This window comes from Rhipicephalus sanguineus, chromosome 4, assembly GCF_013339695.2.
Source record: "Rhipicephalus sanguineus isolate Rsan-2018 chromosome 4, BIME_Rsan_1.4, whole genome shotgun sequence".
Classification (NCBI taxonomy): Eukaryota; Metazoa; Arthropoda; class Arachnida; order Ixodida; family Ixodidae; genus Rhipicephalus; species Rhipicephalus sanguineus.
The window spans coordinates 40,956,012-40,976,607 of NC_051179.1; the positions used below are offsets into that span (position 1 = coordinate 40,956,012).

General features: G+C 50.0%; 1 protein-coding gene across 3 annotated transcripts in view; it reads left to right on the top strand.

The window, feature by feature from the left end:
- LOC119389808 (E1A-binding protein p400) overlaps positions 1 to 20,596 on the top strand; it is a 236,564-nt gene that overhangs the window by 185,920 nt on the left and 30,048 nt on the right. For all 3 annotated transcript variants that reach the window (XM_037657195.2, XM_037657198.2, XM_037657197.2), the window contains exon 4: positions 4,561 to 4,749. The gene's annotated coding sequence lies outside the window, so the exon portion shown is untranslated. The remainder of the gene's footprint in view (positions 1 to 4,560; positions 4,750 to 20,596) is intronic.

Below are 20,596 nucleotides of genomic sequence, written 5' to 3' on the forward strand. Positions count from 1 at the left end.
CTCCGGCCCGAGATGCCGCGTCTGTGGTGGTGAAGACTCCTTCCTTTCGCCTGAGAGTATTCCGCGAAAATCACGAGAGAGAATTGACACTTTGCAAAAATCTGTAAGTTGTCTTTCCCTGCGACTTTCCTGCAAGAATATCTTTCGAGTGAAAACTTTCGTTCACAGAATGTTTATCCCGCTCTCTGGCAGAGCGTCGGGCTTGTTATCCGAACGTTGTGGGTTCGCTCCCCACCGACGGCAAGTTGTCCTCTTCGTCCACATTCGTTCATTTTCAGTTATGTCATGATTACTACAGTACAGCTTAAAACTACAAGTAGTGTCCTCTGTGGCTTCCTTGGCTTCATCAGAGACAAGAGGCCAATAGATAAAAATTTTAAAGTGCTCTCTCTCGGGCCCCGGCTTCATTAATAGTTCTCGCTCTGAGTGCGTTCACCCCTGCACATCCCATCGAAGGTGCCTGAGCGTCGCAAAAGCTTTTCGAAAAATTCCGTATGAATGTTACGCGCCTCATCATAAGTTCGGTAGCGTACATACAAAAAATGGGGAAACGGAAGAAAGGAAAGACGGGGCAGTGTTGAATGACAAAAAAAAATATAATAATAATTTGTTTTACTGGCCTGCGGTAGAGGCTACATGTTTGGAAAATGCACTTGCGCGCATTCGCAGTAACGTTTTTGCAAAGTGTCGTTTCTGGCGTTACAAGGGCGGTGTTATGCGTGGTGATCCGAGATAGCCAGGTTTGCTATAACGAAAGCCTCCAAGATCTAGAGGCGTGGGGAAACCATATACAGAACGTTTCGCGCCTTTTCCGCTAGGGGCTGTCCCTCTTAGCCCTGGCACCTTGAAAAAAGCGGACACCTGAGCTCAAAGCAGTGGTGTAGCCAAGGGGGTTGTTGGGGGTTTCAACCCCTCCCTTCCCACCCTCCTCAATTTATGCATTTTGCACGCACGAACATACACCCCCTCCCCACCCAATCCCAATAAAACAAAAGTTCTGGCTACACCCCTGGCCCAAAGGTTCTTTAGTACAGACACATCAACAAGCGTCGCATTCTGACCGCGCGTTGTCTGGCAACCACCGGTTTGGCGCATGAGCAGCAAATGTCAGACGTCCGTCTTAGGACACAGTGAACTAGTATAGTCTAGCCACCCTACTAGTACTTCAGGTACAGTGGTACTTCAGGAATGAGCTGTGGCTTTGGCTTGCGCTGGCTCGATCGCGGGGCGGGGGCAGGGGTGGACACAACTTTGCTAGTGTTGTGCCATTTAGGTAGCAGCGTCGTTCGTGCCTGCGGGCCGTGTATCGCTGTAGTACATTTCTCGCACGCGTGGCGGGGCGGTAACGGTTTGGACGGTGGCGTTCTAACGACGCGTTAACGCGCTGTAATTATGCACTGGTTACGAAGCTACCTCCCCAGGGCCCACGCCTATAAGGCCCGTCTGGGTCGAAATATGCGCGCCTGTGGATGAGTGGGATCGTTTCTTTAACTGTGGACAGACAAGCGTACCAATAAATCGACTCGCCGCGTTCTCACATGCACACGAGCGCATTCTTTGTCTTAGTTTTCCTGATGACGCGCTACCTACATGTGACCTAATAAGGCGTATCGTATGCGAGGATCCGTGAATAGGCATATGTATACGCCGCAGTAGAGTCGTTTATCTCTAACGACAGAAGTGTGCTAGCGAAGTTTATGTAGTTGTGCAGGAGCTATCTGGAAGAACTGCTCACGGAATGAAACGGCGCAACAGTAAAGCATTAAGTATAGCTGGCATAGGCGTGCGCAGGATTGTGCACTACGGAGGGGCACATAGATGGGAGGGGGGAGGGGGGTATTCCCCCCCCCCCCCCCCCCGGCCAGCGCGCATGCCCATGATAACTGGTATGCGCAATTGCTCGATATAACCAAGTCGCTTCAAATGTGTCTATAAATATGACTTGGACTGTGGTGTAACTGCACGAGCCAATATTACGCCGATACGACACGAAATGGAGACGGTGGAAGACAAATTACGTACATTATTTAGCCGTACATTGACGCGTTTCATTGCCCAAACACACCACAACCAAGTCGCGGTATGGGGCTGCTCTTGCATTCCACCACATATCACATCTGTTATCGTGTCCTGTTGTCCGTTTTCTTATCGCACTCTCTCGGTGGTATCGCTTCTGTGATTGCACCGTACGCTTATGCTGTTTACATAGCCTGCCGTTTTTTTGCCGTGGCGTCCATAAATTGCTGCCGTAGGACGAGTGAAACGAGATAATACGACACAAAATAAGGGTCCCAATCTAAATTACTTATACAGGCACCAAAACAATGGCGAGCAATCTCTCCTTATTTCAGGTCAGCGCTGTGCAATCGAATGGCGCCGCATTTTCCTACGTCACAAACCTACACGCTGCTTATCTATGTATGCATACGCTTTTTCTGCCTTTGCCAGTGGTCTGAAGTGACCGCTGTGTGTACGAAGATAAGGAGGAAAAATACAAGTGGCACGTTTGTCTCCTTATCTCGGAATGACAGTTCGCTGATTCTTATCTATGGACATCACATGCATGATGGTCTCCGCGGACTGGTTCGCGAGCTGTCCAAAGGTTCGAAAGGATGGCCGCTCGGACTACGGCGATCTGTTAGGACAGGGTGTAACAATTGGAGGAAGAACGCTGTTTGGATATCTCGCTGGTACGCGATCTGTCGATCGGTGATTCGAATGGGGTCTCGACGCACATATATGTGTCACGTGTAACGCGTGTCTTTGATGTGCGCCATCTGGACCGAGGAGGCATTGCGGATTGTTGGGAATGATGCCAAGTCGGCTATGAGGCGTTGTACGGTCACGTTTAAGGATGCGGGTGCGATTCCCGGCCACTGCGGCGCCATCTATATAGGTGAAGGTGAAATGCAAGAGCACCCACTACGGCCTGCTTCCTAATATTGTGGTTTTGGTACGAAAAGGCATATGAATTATTATTGTTAATAATGATGTCAAGTCACTTGGCTCTGGCGAAGACTGGCGGAATTCGAGAGCCCTTTATTTATTATGGATGGATGCTATGAGCGTCCCTTTTGTAACGGGGCGGTGACATGTCTGCCACCAGGCTCGAAAAAAAAAAAAAAAAACCTTCCTTGTTTTATGTTGGCCTAATACCTTATCCACACTGATTAAATCTATGTTATTATACAAAAAAAAATATAAATTCACGGTCCATCTCTCTGCCTCTTAAGGCAGAATGACCTTATTTTTCCCCATTATTTATTTTTGTACTTTATCTCTACCTTTCTGCCACCAATACTCTAACCGTCTCTTACTTATTTCTATCGCGGACATGTTCAGCTTTCCATTGTTGTCCCTAAAACCCAAGGCTTCCTGTAGACTCGTGCCCACACGTATACCTGGGTGAATATCGCCACATTCAATCAGTACATGTTCCATAGTTTCCTTAGTTCCCCCGCAGCATGTACATTGTTCTTCTTCGGTACTGAATCTCGCTTTATAACTACGCGTTCTAAGGCAGCCCGACCTTGCTTCAAACAGTAAAGCGCTTCCCCCTGAATTATCATAAAACCTTTCCCTCCTTATTTCGTTTTTTTCCCTTTCGGTAGTTACTCAGAGGCGGCTTCTTTTCCATCGCTGCCATCCAATAAGTTCTCTCCGCCTCTCTGACCTTCCGCTTAATGCTCCTTGTTGCCATATCGCCCGCACTGCTAGCCGTATATTTACTGGTGAGTTTCCTAGTTCTTTTTCTCCACTGCGTGTCAATTTCTGAACAGCTCTGCGTCCTCCTATCGCGGTTCTCTTGCAATAGTAAGGACGCGGTATACTTATACAGCATGTATATATGTTGAGCCAACGTGTTTTCTGTGACATATATATCTGCCCAGGCTGTGGTTGGCTTGGCATGACTCGATGGTGCAAGTTGCACTGCTCATGTGACGACGCATAGAGGCACGTGCGAAGTCTGTCTATACGTCGCAGAGTTGGCACACTCCGTATAGATTCCATGTGCACTTCAGTATACGTTGTTTTTGAAACAAAGTGCTCTACCTGCACACGCGTGTTCACTGGACATCGCTGTAAGAAACCTGAAAAGGAAAAAAAAAAGACATTATATTAAGCTAGCTTTCAGGGGAGAAGGCTTCGTGAAAGCGCGTCATTCTCACCTATAGCAACAAGTGAGCTAGCGCCGTGGAGCACGAATGGGGCGTCCCACTTTCAAGAGCGCGCCCTTGTTTATTTACCCTTTCCTTTTTAATCGCCACCCTGAAGTCGTCCTTGCCCTCGGGTGGGCTTGCCACTTTCCTTGCGCGTCCTTATCACTCGTTGTCCTTGCTGCGCGCCCTCTCCACTTATAGTTCGCTTTTCCTTCTTTCATTCTCTCTTTCAAGCAGGGTAGTTTGTATTTCTTTGATGTTGCGCGCTGTTCCTCCACCCCCTCTCTCTCCATCCCATCTGACTCGTATGCTTGAATTGTGCGATACGTGTGGGGGGAGGGGGTTAAGAGGAACGAACCAATCGCTGAATGCGCCGCTTTCTCTCGTTCCCTTCCTGCAGGGACATCCCGCCAACTACACTACGAACATCGCCGAAGCGCACGCCCCAAAACCCCGCACCACTCCACTATACCAGTGCAGCGGGATAGCGTGTGCCGCATCGAAAAAAGGACGAGAAGAGAAGGAGAGAGACAAAGAAAGGGGCAAGCTTCCGAGGACACCGCCAGGAGGATTATGAGCCAACAGCCTGGTGAGTGGCTCAGGCAGCGAGCGCCGCCTATATTTATTTATACACGGGGCCAACAGCGCAAGCACTTCGTCCCGCATGTTCGATGACTGTGCGCTTTTTTATTAATTATTTTTTTTTTCGATGCCTTCGCTGCGAAGCCATTTGCCCACTTTAAATGTCGAAATTTCAACATTTAATCCCATTTTATTTTCTGCCCTTCGTCAGTGGCTGGCAGGACGTCAAGCATGTACGTTATCTCTGGTACCGTTCATACCGTCGTTGCCATGGGTGATAAGTATAGAAAAAAATTTATCAACAAAAAACGACTGGTATGGCCTCATGTTGACAGTGCCTGATCATTATGCTGCGTTTGCCTCGAGTCTCGGCCGAAACGAGATTTCCCAGAGTAATAATTAATTGTTGGGGTTTAACGTCTCAAAACTGCGATATGATTATGAGAGAAGCCGTATAATGGAGGGTTCCGGAAATTTCGACCACCTGCATGGGGTTCTTTAACGTGCACCTAAATCTAAGTGCTAGGCCTCTAGCATTTTCGCCTCCATCGAAAATGCGGCCGCCGCGGCCGCGGGCTTCGACCCCGTGACCTTCGGGCCAGCAGTCGAGCAGCGTAACCACTAGTACCGTGGCGGGTGACATTGCAGGGTATCGGGGAATTGTAAGGAAGTTTATGGTAGGGATTTATAGTGCAAATCATTTATGCCGCATTTCGTCTTCGCCTATATATGGCGCCAAAAAAAAAAATCATCTCAAGTGCGCGGATTTCTTGAACCGCAACTGAATTGGAACAGAGTTCCTATATATATATTACTCATCGCAAATCCATCCAAATGTCCGTCGATCTCGGTCGTATCGCGGGGGTCGCAAATGTTCGCGAGGTAATGAGGGGCGATAAATATTTCGAAATGAAATGGATCGTTACAAAACGTGGGCTCCCGTCTCCACCGTATTTACGTCCGGTCTGGTAAATATCGGGTGGCCAGCGAATATCTCGGAGGGACGACACTCTGAATGCTAAAATCTCTTCCTCTCTCTCTCTCTATCACGCACACACGCGCACGCGCGCACTGTCTTTTCCTTTCTCTCACGCACACGTCACTTTCCTTCTCCGACAATCACGCACATGCACACACACACACTCTATCTCTTTCACTCACACGCACACACTCTTTCAGACGCACACACGCACACTGACAGACTCGCGCGCACGCACAACGCCCAGAACCGCGGTCCGTGCAGGAGAGGAAATCGAGCGAGGAGCCCCCTTTTCTCCTCCGGACCCCGAGAGGAAGAGGAGGAGGAGGAAGAGGGGTTTCCATAGCTACGTAACGAACGGCGGCTGCTGCGCGTGACTCAGATGATCCTCCCCGGCGGCGTGGACCTCACGATGCACTGCAGCGGCGAGCGTGTCGGCGAACGCGCTGCGCAGAACGAAAGGGCGACCATGTCGTTTTCCTCGTCCCCGCGAGCAAAACAGATACCCTTGCCGCAATGATAACGAAACATGGTGCAAGGGTGGCACAGTTTTGTGTGAGGGCTTCGTAACATGGCGTTGGTTATCGCGGTACTTGTGGGCAGGAGCGTAGCCAGACATTTTTTTCAAGGGGGAGGGGGGGATGTCAACCACAATTTATGTATATATGTTCATGCGTGTATATATACACATGCAAAATTGACAAGTTTCGGGAGCGGCGGGGTTCAACCCCCTCCCTCTCACCTCTGGCTACGCCAGTGCTTGTAGGGCATACGACCACGCAATTCATTCGTGCTGTTCGATACATAGCGGTTAACTTTCTCTAAGCAAAACCACGAGACCTATTGCGAGAAAAGGCACACACAAAGAACATCAGCGCAAGTTGTGTGTGTGTGTGTGTGTGTGTGTGTGTGTGTGTGTGTGTGTGTGTGTGTGCGTGCGTGCGTGCGTGCGTGCGTGCGTGCGTGTGTGTGTGTGTGTGTGTGTGTGTGTGTGTGTGTGTGTGTGTGTGTGTGTGTGTGTGTGTGTGTGTGTGTGTGTTGCGCCGTATCCAGTACGTTTTGTAGTTTTGCGCAAAGAAAGTTGGTCATGGCTAACCAAATGGTCCGTGGTCAGCTTTTCTTAACGATATAGTGTTTAACCATCCATAATAATTGTTGGCGTTTTGCGTCCCACACCCACGATATTATTATGAGAGACGCCGTAGTGGAGGGCTCCGGAAATTTCGACCATCTGGTGTTCTTTAACGTGCACCTAAATCTAAGTATATACGGGCCGCGGCCGGGATTCGATCCCGCTACCTTCGGTTCAGCAGTCGAGCACCATAACCACTAGACCCACGCGGCGAGTCGTTTGACAATATCCAAGGCCGTCGACTTGAAATAGCCCTTGGAAACTTCCCCTAGTGACACGTGGCTATTGCAGGCGACCTAGATCGGAGGTTGCAAACGGAACTAGCGGTGCCGTATATCCCTGGTGTATATACTGTATGTGCAATCTTCTTCGCAGAATTCCCACCCCTTATACAGCAGCACCTGGCTTCCGGACGCGTACCGGGCGCCTATCTCCTTGCTAACGTCGTATATTATGCAGGGGATAGGAAACTCTCGGGCGTGGGGAGAACACTATAACTCACTGTATCGCCCATCTCGGCGGTGGAGCGCGAAATTACGCCTCAGCCGGGCGGCAAGTTGGCCTGCACTGTGCACCATCGAAGCGATGCCTCGAGAGAGAGAGAGGACAGCACGCGTTCCGTATATGTAATGAGCGAGCGCGTGCTGCCTTCCCGTAATGACTGTCTGGGACAAGTGTTCGCGTGGACGCCTTTTTTTCGTCGCCGCAGCACGTGTAAACGGCGTGCTAAAACCGGGTTGGTCGTCGATTGCGCCCAGGAAAATCCCAACGGCCACTTCCAGCGCGCTCAGGAGTTTATACCTTATGTATACACGCCATGGAGCACTGTGACATTCTGACAGCCAACGACTATATATATACGATGCTGAGACACATTGGCCTGCGCAGCGTTCTCCATTAGGGCACAAGGGTGGAGCCTTTGGCTTGTTGGAAATTAGGGGGAGCCAAGTTTCACCGCGTTTCGTGGTGACGAAACTTGGAAGTTTCATAAAGGGATCCAATCATCGGCGCAAATGCAGCCCCATGCTGTAATCAATGTGCCATAATAGCTCAAATTCTGGACGTGTGGTGCAGCGTAAAACGGAACAAATAACTGACTATACGATACACTTACCCAAACCTGCAATTATCTTTCGTCTCTGTTACCCTGATCTCTATTTGAGAGACAAATGTAAGATGTGCGATGCAAGGGCAACACTGGGCCACATACTATGGGAGTGCTCGAGCTTAGACGACAAAGCGCACTGAAACCACGAGGAGGCAGTCTCGAACTTCAGCACGCTGGGAGGAGGCTCTGCTCAGTTCCGCATTAGAAGACCAACTCTGGGCCGTCCAGCGAGCCGAGGAAGCCGCCCGAGCTCAAGGGGCTCGCGGCCGATACCTAGGACGGGGCTGAGGGCCACCCTGAATCAACTTCGCTGGACTTTATAGATAAACTTCTTTCGTAATCATCACCATCGTGACAAGCGCTTACTGCCAGGCCAGCTCAGTTTATTGCCCGGAATCGGGGTGCAAGATTCGCGCGAAACGGACAGGTTTTTTCTTAATCAGATAAGCTGTCTGCAGTGTCGCGTCTTCGTAAGGAGGGCCATCGTGCGAATGCACGTGTCCCTGCATGACCTCCGAAATCTGTGGTTGGTTCAGAGGGCGCCTCGTACAGCTACTTCCCTTTACAGAGGCACGTTATTAGACCCTGCTTTTTCGCATAGTTTGGGATGAGTGTATAAAGCTTTACGCTAAGTCATATCTCCAGCGTTTAAAACACGCTGTTGATTATTCCTTAAAAACGTCTGCGGACGTACGTGAAGGTCGCTGGTCTGCCCCTCCCGTGTGTCTTTTTGCCTTCGTTTAATTCGCGCTGCATTTAACTAAGTATGACCCAGCTCGAAAGCTCTATTTCGAGGTCGTTGGCTTGCCGCGAATTTGGGAATAGTTATAAGACAGGTTTGCGGCTACAACCGGCGGCACTGAATGATTACGGTAAAGGTCTCGCCGCGCGCCTTCTTATCGGCGTGTCCCGACCACGTATATGAGAACTAAGTGACGATAACTGCGCGGTCTTATCTCGGAGAGCGCGTTGCAGCTGCTTTTCTCGAGCAAAGTCTCGAGTCAACTTGGAGGATGCCAAAGGGTCGCCACTTCGGTTCTTCCTGAGAGGGGGGGGGGGGACGCCTTTTAAAACCGTGGCGTACGAGGTTCGTTCAACTGGTTTGCGGTTGACAAGGGAGGGTAGACGACGTGCCCGTGTCCACAGGGGCCTTCTTCCGTAGTCGTGTTTCCTTTGTGTTTTCGCGAGTTCTGTGAGCTGGTAAAAGTGAGCGAAGTTGCCTCTCCTGCATTGCCATACGTGTCTGTAACGGATATGGTTATATTTAACCGTGGTTTACAGGATTAACCGCAGTTAACGCGAACGCGGGTTTGCCATTGCTACATACGGGCTCAGTTAGCTCAGTTTAGCAAGCCGACGAAATCACGTGCTCATCATGTCGTTAGCAAGAAGTTTGGGCACAGGTTCGGCAAGGTTCGTGGTACTATACAGCACTTCTGCACCTGCGTTAGATTCCACGTTCGACTACATATTCAGTGTTTGCGACTAGACACGAACAATGCGAACGGCAATTCCCGTCAAGAAACGTGTACCCTCTCGCTATACCCGCCGAGCACGGAATATTCTTTGTTGTTGGCCGTTCTATACGGCGCACCTTGTTTTCCACGACTGCAGTCGCGTTTCGTGAAAATCCTCAAACAGCGCGACGCTGCCGATTAACTTGCGCCAGTTCACAGCCGGTGCGCTCGCAGCTTGTTCGCTATCTTGTCAGCTCCTCGGCTTGTGAGGGGAAACCGTGGTTGCGTAGCTCGGTTTACAGTTCACTGTACTCTAACCGTGGTTAGCCGTAACCGTAGTTAGCTTAACCATGGTTAAGGCTGTCCGTGCGACAGAGGCGTTCGTCTACCCTGTGCCGTCGTCGTCCTAGTAGTAGTAGTAGTAGTAGTAGTAGTAGTAGTAGTAGTAGTAGTAGTAGTGGTAGTAGTAGTGGTAGTAGTAGTAGGCGTCACGCAGGTCAAGTGACCAGAGGGAGGAGTGAATAAAGATATAAACAAAGCGAAATCATGATGATGATGCTGAAATGGCGATGACGATGCTGCTAAATGATCGTGATGATGATGCTCGATTGAGACTAGACTTGCGCGCTTACAGCATCTCTGCTCGACGGTATTCACGGCGTGGAACTGGCTGATTTTTTTTTTTATCTTGTGCGTTATTCCGGTTACGCAAAGGAGTTTACGGAGTACCGGCTTACCGGACGATAGCATCGACATCTTGTGGCGATTCTTGCAAACAAAATTATAAACACGCTTGTTTGTTTTCGCCTTCTGTCCTCGACGAGTTCGCGAGGACACTATGGCACCCGAAATAAAAGGATGCCTGCGCGAAAAGAAATTCGCTAACTGAGCATATACCGCAAAAGTCTCTCTAAAAATAAACAAAAATAAATGCCACCTCGTCTTTCAAAACAGCCCGGCCTCTCGAGATAACGATTATGTAACCGCGCCCGACGACACCGGCCTTGTTTGTGAGCACTCCAGAAAAAAGAAGATATAAATAAAAGTCACGAGGCGCGGCACGTCAGAAACAGATAGAGTTTCTTCCGCGTGCATTTGGGGAGAGCGCCATTGCTCGTAGATTAGTTTTTTTTTTTTTTTTTTTCATTGTGTGTTTACCGCTCACTGCTCTCTAAATTCCCTCCATTATTCCCTGCATTTTGCGCATTTTAACCACGCGTGGGGAACGACATTGCGTTATATTTTGGAGGATGCGAGTCGTGGTGGCTGTACTTTTCGGGACGCTGTTTGCGATATGGGAATGACGCCGCGGTTTCTCTCGATTTGATAGGGGGAACAATGGAGGGGTTCTCCTCGCGAAGCGGAGGCCCTTTAACTGCAATGCCGTGCACTTGTGCGGATATAATGCCGCAGAAAGCGCGCGTGATGGTTGCTTATTTTGCTTGCCGCTCGTTTCTTTAAATCGCCGGGGGAGTAAGGGTGTACTGGGAAGAAAGGGATGTAGGTGTATACAGTGAATGACTTGAGGAAAGAAACGCTAGTGAAGGCACCACCGTTCAGCGTTCTTGTGGGGAAGGGAATGGTGGATGACTGGATGGAAAGAGGTGAAAGAAAGGGAGTGGAATCTAGGGAAAGAAAATATGGCGGAGATGAGGTGGAGAGGCGAGTTGTTTGAGTAGTTGGGAAGGGACAGCGAATGACTTGAAGAGGGAACGCTAGTGAAGGCAGCACAACTCTGTGGGAAAGGGAATTGGGAGGACTCGATGGAAAGAGGTTGGAGAAAGGGAATGGAGTCTATATAGTGGAGATATGGTGGAGAGGAGGGGGAGAGTTGTTAGATTCGTTCGTTGGGAAGGGACGAGGAACGTCAGGAGCGCGTGGCATGCGGTCTCTTCGGCGCGTGCGTGCGATACGCTGCGGCACGCGCCGTAATTTGCCTCCAGACATATCTCGCACGCTTCAGCGGAGCCCGCACGCGCACGAATTCTAGCTGCTCTTATTGTTAATATTACCCACGCGATGAAGAATCATGCGCTAGAATGTTTCCAGAGATGAAAGAGGAGGAGGATGACGACTGCGTCGTCATCGTCGGGCAGTTTGTATGTTCGCGCACATTGCGTGCTTCTTGCGTTTGGCCATTTCGTATTCCGCTCCGGATCTCTCTCTCCCTCTCTCATTTTTCTGTTTAAGTAACGAAAGACTTTTCTTAATCAATCTTTTGGTATGTTTTTCACTGTTATTTGTCGCGTTGCTTATAGCCTGCAGACGTAAATTAGCGCAAACGACGTTCTGGCGAGTCGGGGGGACGGTTCGCGTAAACATCGTATAAGTGCCGTTTTCTGGAGTAGATAAGTGAATAGAAAAAAAAAAAAAAAAAAAGTTGCGCACATACAACACACTGTAAGAATATGTGAAGTCTGCGGAAGGGGGACGCCGGCCATCTATCATGATCTGGGGTTCCACTATCCATAGTGAGACTCCGTCCCTCATTTCTACGTCCCTTTTTAAGTCTGCGCTATTCCACTTACGTTATGTATACCAACAGGCTCAAACTGTTCTTGAAAATTCCACCGCGCGCAGTCGATCGTAACGGTAAAACGACAAAAGGTATGCTAGTTGGGGTTGGTCACGCTAAACGTTGTCACTTATTTCACTTAAGTTACTCGCGCTGCTCTTGCAGATTGACTAATATGTTATATTTTACTATTCGCCACAACGATCACGTTTAAGTGCGTGATCATGCTGTTCTTTTTTTAGGGAGTTTTAGCTTGTAACGTATACTTCTTTACGTTACCGTTACCGGATTACGTTTACCGTTTTACCGGAACTCGAGTTTTAGTACAGTTTTTTAGCTGCCCAAACGTAAACCTTTACGTACGTACGTAAACCTTCACGTTTGCGCAAACCACTAAGTGGTGATGATAACAGCATTTAAACTGCATTCAATTTAGATAATATTGAATTACGCTGCGGCAAAATCATAAGAGAGGTTTTTAGCGTGTGCAGTATCCCGGTATAAGCGAAGGTGTGTAGCAATACCAGGTTACCGGGCGATGGTGTCGACATCTTGTGACGCTTCGCGCAACCACAATCATGCACACGTTTGTTTTTGCTTAGTGTTCTCGAGGGGGAAAAATGATTAAAAAGGCAACTCATTCGTAATAATGCCGCTGCAAGGCATTTACATTAAGAGTAGAATGCCCAATGTTTCTGCAATAACAATTTTGTGCTCGCCTGGTACACCTTGACCCCACTAGATGGCGCCACCTATCCAGCATGTCAGCGTCTTTGGGCTTGTTACGTTTGCGGATTCGGTATTCTAGGTCGCTCTAGGCTCGGTAATCCGGCTGAAATAAGGTGATCGTAAGTGGCGCTCGCACTTCGGCTTATTTTGACTCGGCGGCTGGAGTCTCCGCAAAGCGGATATCGCGAGTAGCCACGAACGAAGGTGGATTTGCGAGATAGGGACGTAAACGTAAAGCCTATCCGGCGAGTAGTTTACGTTCCGTAAACCTTTACGTTCCGTAAAGGTTCGCGCATGCGCAGATTCCATCCGGTATCCGGTAACACGGTAACGTAAAGAAGTATACGTTACAAGCTAAAACTCCCTTTTATCTCGCTTCGCCGGAGCAAAGATTGTACGGAGGTCGGGGTCTCAGTCAGGTGCACGCTAGCACCTTTAGTCCTGATCCTTATGGTTTTTCTGTAAGAAAAGCAATGCATGGTCACGTGATCGCTTTCCCTCCGCCAAGATTGTCCGTGCCTGCACAGCCAACTTATTTCCCATCATTCTGCGCATCAAGACACGCGCCCTGCTCTACAATGAAAGACTGCGAAGCGAACGTCGTGTTGGCGCTTTTTTTTTTTTTTTCGAAGCGGTCTGCACGGTTCCAGCAAAATCCCCACCGCACAACGACGCTTGCTTGCCGCGCACTACGTACTGTGAACTTCGCTGCTTTTCTGTTAAAAGCATGGCCTCGGAGTGACGGTGTTGGGAGTGAAGTGCCGCGGCCGCTTCCTCCGTGACGGCTAAAGCGCTAGACACATGGTGCGATTCGGCATCCGATCCGACGTGCGACGCCGCACGCGGTGTACGGCGATTCAGGACACATGGGGGCGAACGAGCAATCAGCGCGCAGGCTCCGCCCACACACGGCACCCCGGCTTGCACGCTCGGAAGACATCGCATCCTCTTCGTTGACTGCAAAACAAACAACCTTACGCAGCCACGCTTCGTTCTGTAAGAACATTGCCAATAAAGCTACGCCTTCGCAAGCGACAAACATCTCAACAGACCGAATTCACTCGTGACTCCGAGAGTAGGCTTGTCACGACACCGAGCGTAGGCCTAGCAAGGCGGACGCTGTCGCTAGCGCCGTTCGCGATCAAACGCGAGCTGATCGTCGAGCACTCATTTTTATCAACACGATTAAAACTTTTACGCTGATGACACGCGTTTACATGCGCAATTTGTTTTCTCGTAGACCTCGATTTGACGAGCAACGGTGGAAGCAAAGCCGGCCGGTTCGCCGAGACGGCCGGTGTGGCTGTTAGCTGCGAAGTGGCCTTCCATCGCGGCTCGATATCTCGCTAGTGGTTCGAAAACGGGCGCCGCCTTGCACGAATGACACACTTCAAACGTCATGAGTTATTTGATGTCAGAAAGAAAGTTTAACCAACGTTTTTCATGATCGGAGCCGTCCGAACGTAGTTCAACAAACGCGCAAACAAACAAACAAGCAACAAACGCGCCACCAGAGGCGTGACGTCAGGCGTCTCCCGCGCTGCCATTGGCTGCGGCCGTCAGACCGACGCGGCAGCCGCGCGGCTACATTCAGCAAGTTGGATGCCCGTGCGGCGTGCGAATCGTCTCCGCACGCTGATGGAACCTGTTGGGCGTCTGTCGGATGCGGCTGTTGGCACGAACAGCCGTACGACGAATCGCATCCGAATTCGCACCATGTGTCCAGCGCTTTGTGTCGGACTCTACCGGGGTGCTGTTGTGCGAGAGGTCTTTCTCGCCGAAGCCCCACCACCTTTTATACGACCGTGGGTCCCTCTCGACTCTAATGGCTTCTTTATTATTTCGTGCCTGGAGCGCGGGTCTCCCTTCAGCAGTGTGTGCGTGCTTGGTCGGGCCTGCATAGTGGTGTACTACCGTGGCGGCGCTGGGAAGGAAGAGGCTCCTTCCGTAGAGCCAGCCAGCCATGCCAGCCTTCCAGCGTCGGCTGTGTGCGTCAGGTTTTCGAGGGTGGAGGGTATAGAGAGAGAGAGAGAGAGAGAGGGAGGCGCAGAGGGTAAGCAGAAGGTGAGCCTGTTTGGTGTCGGCCTCTTTCATATATCTTTTCCGCGCAGCTTCATCTTCTGAGCTTCTTTTTCTAAGAAGAGGCACACCGCCTCGTTGGTTACTTCGAAGGGGGAAGCAACAAATGACCCCTGGCCCCCTCCCCCCCCCCCCCGCTGTTTTTTTTTTCTTTTCCCCGTCCTCCTTTCCGTCCTGGTGTCGGTCTCGTTACCGCGACGACTCGTTACCGTATATCTCGCTTAGTACCGTGCAGCATTAGAGTCTTTTAGCAAGTTACGGAAATACGGTACGCAAATACGGTAAGGCAGTACGGTATATAGCGTTCCTCCTTTCCCGCTGGTTGTGCTTTGGCCGCTCAACTACCGGGAAAGGAGGAGTGGTACCGTACTGCCTTACCGTATTTGCGTACCGTATTTCCGTAACTTGCTAAAAGACTCTATTGCTGAAGCGTCCATAGCACCCGGCAGTGGAGTTATCGAGATGTTAAAGTAGCGCCCGAACACCTAGCGAGTAGAAGCAGCAAAATCAGTCGAGCGAACTCCCAATTTTCGTGATATCCCTGGCAGCCGATGCCGGCGATACTGAGGCGGCGAATAAAGGCTACATCGCGTCTTCTGGTCACATTGACAAAAGCACCGAGGAGCGCGCGCGCTGCCGACACTTTCGTTGCTGTTAGTGACATTAGGTGAACCGTGACCCTGCGCGGTTAAAGTATGGAGGAGAAAAAGGAAAGGGCAGCTTTCGAGATCCACCGAGTGCCATGTCGGCGCACATCTGCCTCCATTACAAAGAACCGCTGGGTGTCAGGCTGCTCTGGGAATCGAACCCATTACCTGGAGGCGGACGCTTACACCACTTGAAGTCCTCTGCGGTCTCGTGAAGAGGTTGGCTATCAGAGTAAAACTGCTCGACACCGTGCTCGTTCGCTCCCACTGTTCTTCCTTCCGAATCAGTTTGAATGTCCATTATCAGCATCACATTTACGATGCTGATGATTGAGCAGGCACTCGCGATTGCTCCGCATTCTCAATGCGCACGAATGTGGGAGCTCTCAGGTAACAGTGTATACACAACGCGTTTCCATACCCAAAAGCCGGGGTCTTAAACACGCGGCCCGCGGTCGTTTTGCTGGGGTGTGCGCCCTGCAATTTCGGATATTTTCAATAAGCTACACAGCTCGATTAGCGCACTCAATGTCTCGCACCTGACCTTCACGGCCTTCAGGATTGCCTGCCAACTTTGCACGTTGCACACTATTTACCAATCTTGCTGGTCATGACACGGCAGTGAAAGAGAGGCTGCCTGTACTGGATACTCCCCCCCCCCCTCCCTTCTTCTGTGGATGCAACCCCCTGCAAAATGTTCTGCGGACGCCCCTGGTCATGCTTGAAGTTTCTGGTAGCGGCCACCGGAAGTTACGCTACTGCGCTTTTTAGGGTATGGAAGCACGGCACGCGACATGACTCTCATAGGAGACAAAAACTGAAATAATCGACGTCAGCGCTTTTGGAAGGCAAGGAAGCAACGTGAGGCAACGGGACGATGAGAAGTCAGAGAAAGGTAAAAAAATATATAAAAAGAAATGTTTGCGACGACCAGCGTCAAACGAAGAGCCGCCGTGATGCGAGTGGGGGCGCGCGAGTGATGATCAAGCGCAAATTTCACCCGTCACGGATATACGTTATAGACCGTTCTTGGCACCGGTCGATTCCGTGAGGTTGAAGAGAGAGGTTTATATACAGAACAACCGTCGCGAACGCCGTTATGTGAACGAGAAAATACGGGCATCCTTTCTCATATAGCTGCTACCGCGTCGTCGTATAGATATCGCCATCATCATATTTTTTGTCCCCGCTTCCTCTTTCTATATACGCGATAGATAGACACCGTCGAGGAAGAAAAAGAATCAGTGGGAGACGGCGGGGCTCAGTAACGGCTCCGTCGCGCTGGTGATAGATTGTGATGGTAGCGTCACCGCACTGATGCATAAATAAGGGCTGCGCACGTCGACTTCGCTTCCAGGAGCGACACGCTGACGGGCCAGCCGCTCCGCGACACGCATGCACGGGGGACTCTAGCGTAGAGATTTCTTCTTCTTTGTGTGCTATCATTTCTCGTTTCTTATTGGATCAGCTGCTGGAGTGACGTCTGAAACGAAGGCTTTTCTCGTCGTCATCTCGTGGACGTGACCACCGATTCAAGAGCGGCATTGCTTGCGTGACGACACGCTTTTCGTGCGCTTCTTCGGAGTTGTGTCTCTGAGCTGTGCCTGGAACGAATGCGTTTTCCCTAAAAAAAAAAAAAAAATGCGTGATGTGCACGGGTGATTTCCCTGTTTTCAAGGCGGAAGCCTTAGATGCCTCATCAAACGCGAGAAGTGCACCGGTCAACACGAGCGATGCAAACTACATCATCACCACGTGATGACGTCACCCGATGATGTCCCAGGTCACCAAAACTTGTGACGTCACACAGGGTGGCGTGATATGATAACGTCATCACGTGACACCGTCGCGTGGTCAAAAGGTGGGCCGATCCCGGAGGCACTCCGAGATCGGCCCACCTGACCCCCCTCTCCTCCGGGATCGGAGGAGAGGGGAGTTATCTTTTCGTCCACTTTACTTTCTTCACATTTATATCCTAATTACTACAAATAACACCCCCTATACTTTCCTTGGCATTATTGTCTGTTAGTTCTCATTAATATTGTGTCTAACAAGGAATAACGAGCCCTTAAAAGTGACCTTCTTTCCTTCATACGTGTGCGAGGAACTTGATAGACATCTTGTAAATTTAAAGCCACGACTACGTATAGCGACATGTTCACGGTTGCTTGCGCTAGGCTTGCTCTTTTCTCTCTCTCCCTCTCTTTTCTTTAATTTTGCATCTGCGCTTCACAAATACTTTTGTGCTCGTTCCGCGATCAGGACATGACCTCGATAAACAACTGCACATGGAAGGAGTGACACACGCGGTATGCATTTTCTTTCGAATGGTTTTGACAACCGGCTCACTGGGGGGCGTGATACCTCCCGTGACAACGTGATCTTTTTTTTTTTTTCTCAATGCTCGGCGCGCAAAAACAACGGGTGAAATGAAAGTTGTTCGTGCCTCCTGTCGATTTATCTGGCGCCGTCTCCCGTCCTTCCAGCCTCGTGTATTGGGGGGCGGTAGCCGCCTCTCTCCGCACGGTACATCGCACGCGCCAAAACATTTTGACGGCGCCAGAGCGTGGTGCGGCCTAGCTCCACACCGAATAGAAAAAAATAAAGAAAGCACGCAATAGAAAAGCATAAACAAAACGAGAGCTAGAGAAGGAGGGGGAGCTCTCGGTCGGCCGTCTCCTCTTGGCTAGGCCGTAATTTGACTGCAATCAAGGAAGCCCGCCCGCCCGCCAGCGCCGGGCAGCCCCCATTTCTCTCTATCCTCACTTTCTCTCCGTTCCCCCACCCAAACTCCCCGCCGTCTGGATATCGGGTTGTACCTTGGACTCTCGACACACCCAGCCAGGGTTGGGACGACAGCGGCAACACAACGTACGCCCCTCCGGCGAAAGCACACCATGGCCCCCGCTTCAGGCGACGAGGGAACTCTCAGAAGTGCACAAAATGCGGACAACGCCCTTGGCATTCCCTGCTCCTTTGCCTCTCCTTTTATCTTGCTTTATCGTTTCGAAGTTCTCCGCGTGCTGCAACGGAGGCCCACTTCCCTCCTCCCCGAACGAAGTGGTTCCTCCCAAGGTCGCGCATGCGCAGAAGCGAGCGCGTCCACCGCCGTCGCCTCTTCGGCGGCGACGCGGGCGCTTTCCCCCTGGGAGGGAAGTGGTATCGCCCAAGGTCGCGCATGCGCAGAAGGTAGATGGGTCACATTGCTGCTTGCTGGCTTGCCCGGTTCGCCCGGCTTGCCGTCGGCTCGCGCTGCTTCAGATTGCCGTGGCGTCACTCCTAGCTGTTGTGTTGGCGCTCGCAGCCCTGTGTGAGCGGTTTGTGACGTGTGTGATGTTCGTCGGTGCGGTTTGTCACAGCTGACCAGTGGCGTAGGCAGGAATTTGTTTCGGTGGGGGGAACGTCCTTGAACCGAAGTGGGGTGCCAGGCAGGCAAGTGTGATCGAGTGTCAATTTGTGCTCTGTATCCCACGGCAGAAAATTTCGGGAGGTGCACGAGCACGGTGCGCCCCTTCCTGGCTACGCCACTGCAGCTGACAGCGTTTTTCAGTGATTTATTGATGGGAGCCTCTTGCATGCCAAGTACAGCTGAGACCACTCCATCGGCGTAGCTCTGGATATTATATGCGACGCTGTTCCCAGACGGGGTACATCACCTGAACTTACTATCTCAAGTGCTGGCAGCTGATGGGGCTTTTGTGGATCTCTGTTGTTCATTAACGGGAAGCAAAAAGGTCTTGCGAGTGCGTGATTTCGATGACGCGCGTTTTATTTATTATTTATGTGTTGTTATTTTTAATTCGATTCTGCTGCAAACTTGCACAACTGTCGTGCAAGCCATTTTGGTGCAACTGACGACATTCTAACGCCCCTTCGACGCGAAGGGAGCGATAACCACTCTTCTGTCTTTATAATGAAATAATATCTTTCATCGTTATTTTTTCTGTCCTCATGATGCGTACGTGAGTATTGCCAGTGTTGTGCACCGCAGTGCATTGATGAAAGGGCAGTCTCGTTTGTGTGGCGCTATTTTTATTTCGTTCACTTGCTTACAACGTCACATGTACAATGCCCGTGTAAAATGGACTTGACGTCGCTTACCTTTCGTTAAACATCGATCGCATGTACTACATGGCGGTCTGCTTTACTATCGAGTTATTTTCTGCATTAGAGTCCCATTTTTATAAATTAGCATGATTTTCTTTCAAATCACGCGTTTCAAGATGTGTCGTATGGGCGGAGCAAGTTATTACCATAAGCATAAACTTTCACGTTGCACAAATTAAGGGGAAGATATAAAAACGATTTTGACCCGTTTGTTGTACAAAATGCGCCGCTCTTGCCGTGACATGACGCTACAGGTTCTCGAACCAAGTCCAAGTCGCCGTGACGTCACATGCTTGCGTAAGTCTCAGTCGGTAAAAATGAATTCGTGCTCTGCCGGAGCCAGCTGCTTTACTCGGCAAGTTTCGGAAAACTATTGAGATAACGTGGCCAATGAAATAGGAGGGAAAGTACTCGAAATCAGTGACGTCACACCGATGTTCAGGTGCTGAAGTTTTGGCGTGGAATTCTTAAACTAAAATATCGGCCTATCATTTTCTCTTGCAGTGGTGAACTTATGATGCCTAAATTGGCGATAAAATTTTCAAAGATTAAGTTATATCAGTCTAATCTGATTCGTTGTTTCCACTTGAGTGACCTTTACGATACTTGTGAGGGGTTTAGCACCATTTCTCTTCGCGTATGCAAATGAGTGACTTGTTCACAGTGAAAGATGTTTTTCCAGTGCGTGGACTGCAAACGTTAGTCGAAAACAGCGTGTCATGTTGTAGTTAAAACTGTGCTACCGCTAGAAGTATCAGTCAATGGCAGTGTTGTCTATTCTTGGTGAGTGGAGTGGTAAAGTTTCCTAAGGAAGAGCTCCCCGCGAAACTCCTTATGCAGCAGCTCTCGTGTGCGAGTGAGCACCGTTACAGTTGCATGGGACTCCGGAATCAAATAAAAGTGTGATGTTTATTCCATATCTTTTGGCTGCAAAGACCCGAACACTTAGGCATTACAGAGGAGAATAAAAATGATAATATACACAATCAAACAAATAGTCCTGTAAGTAACCGCTATATTAATTTGCAATCTGATTGTTCACTTCGTTAAGTTTTAAATTAAAGAAAAAAAATAACGTGGTTACTTGAAGATTGAGCGCGT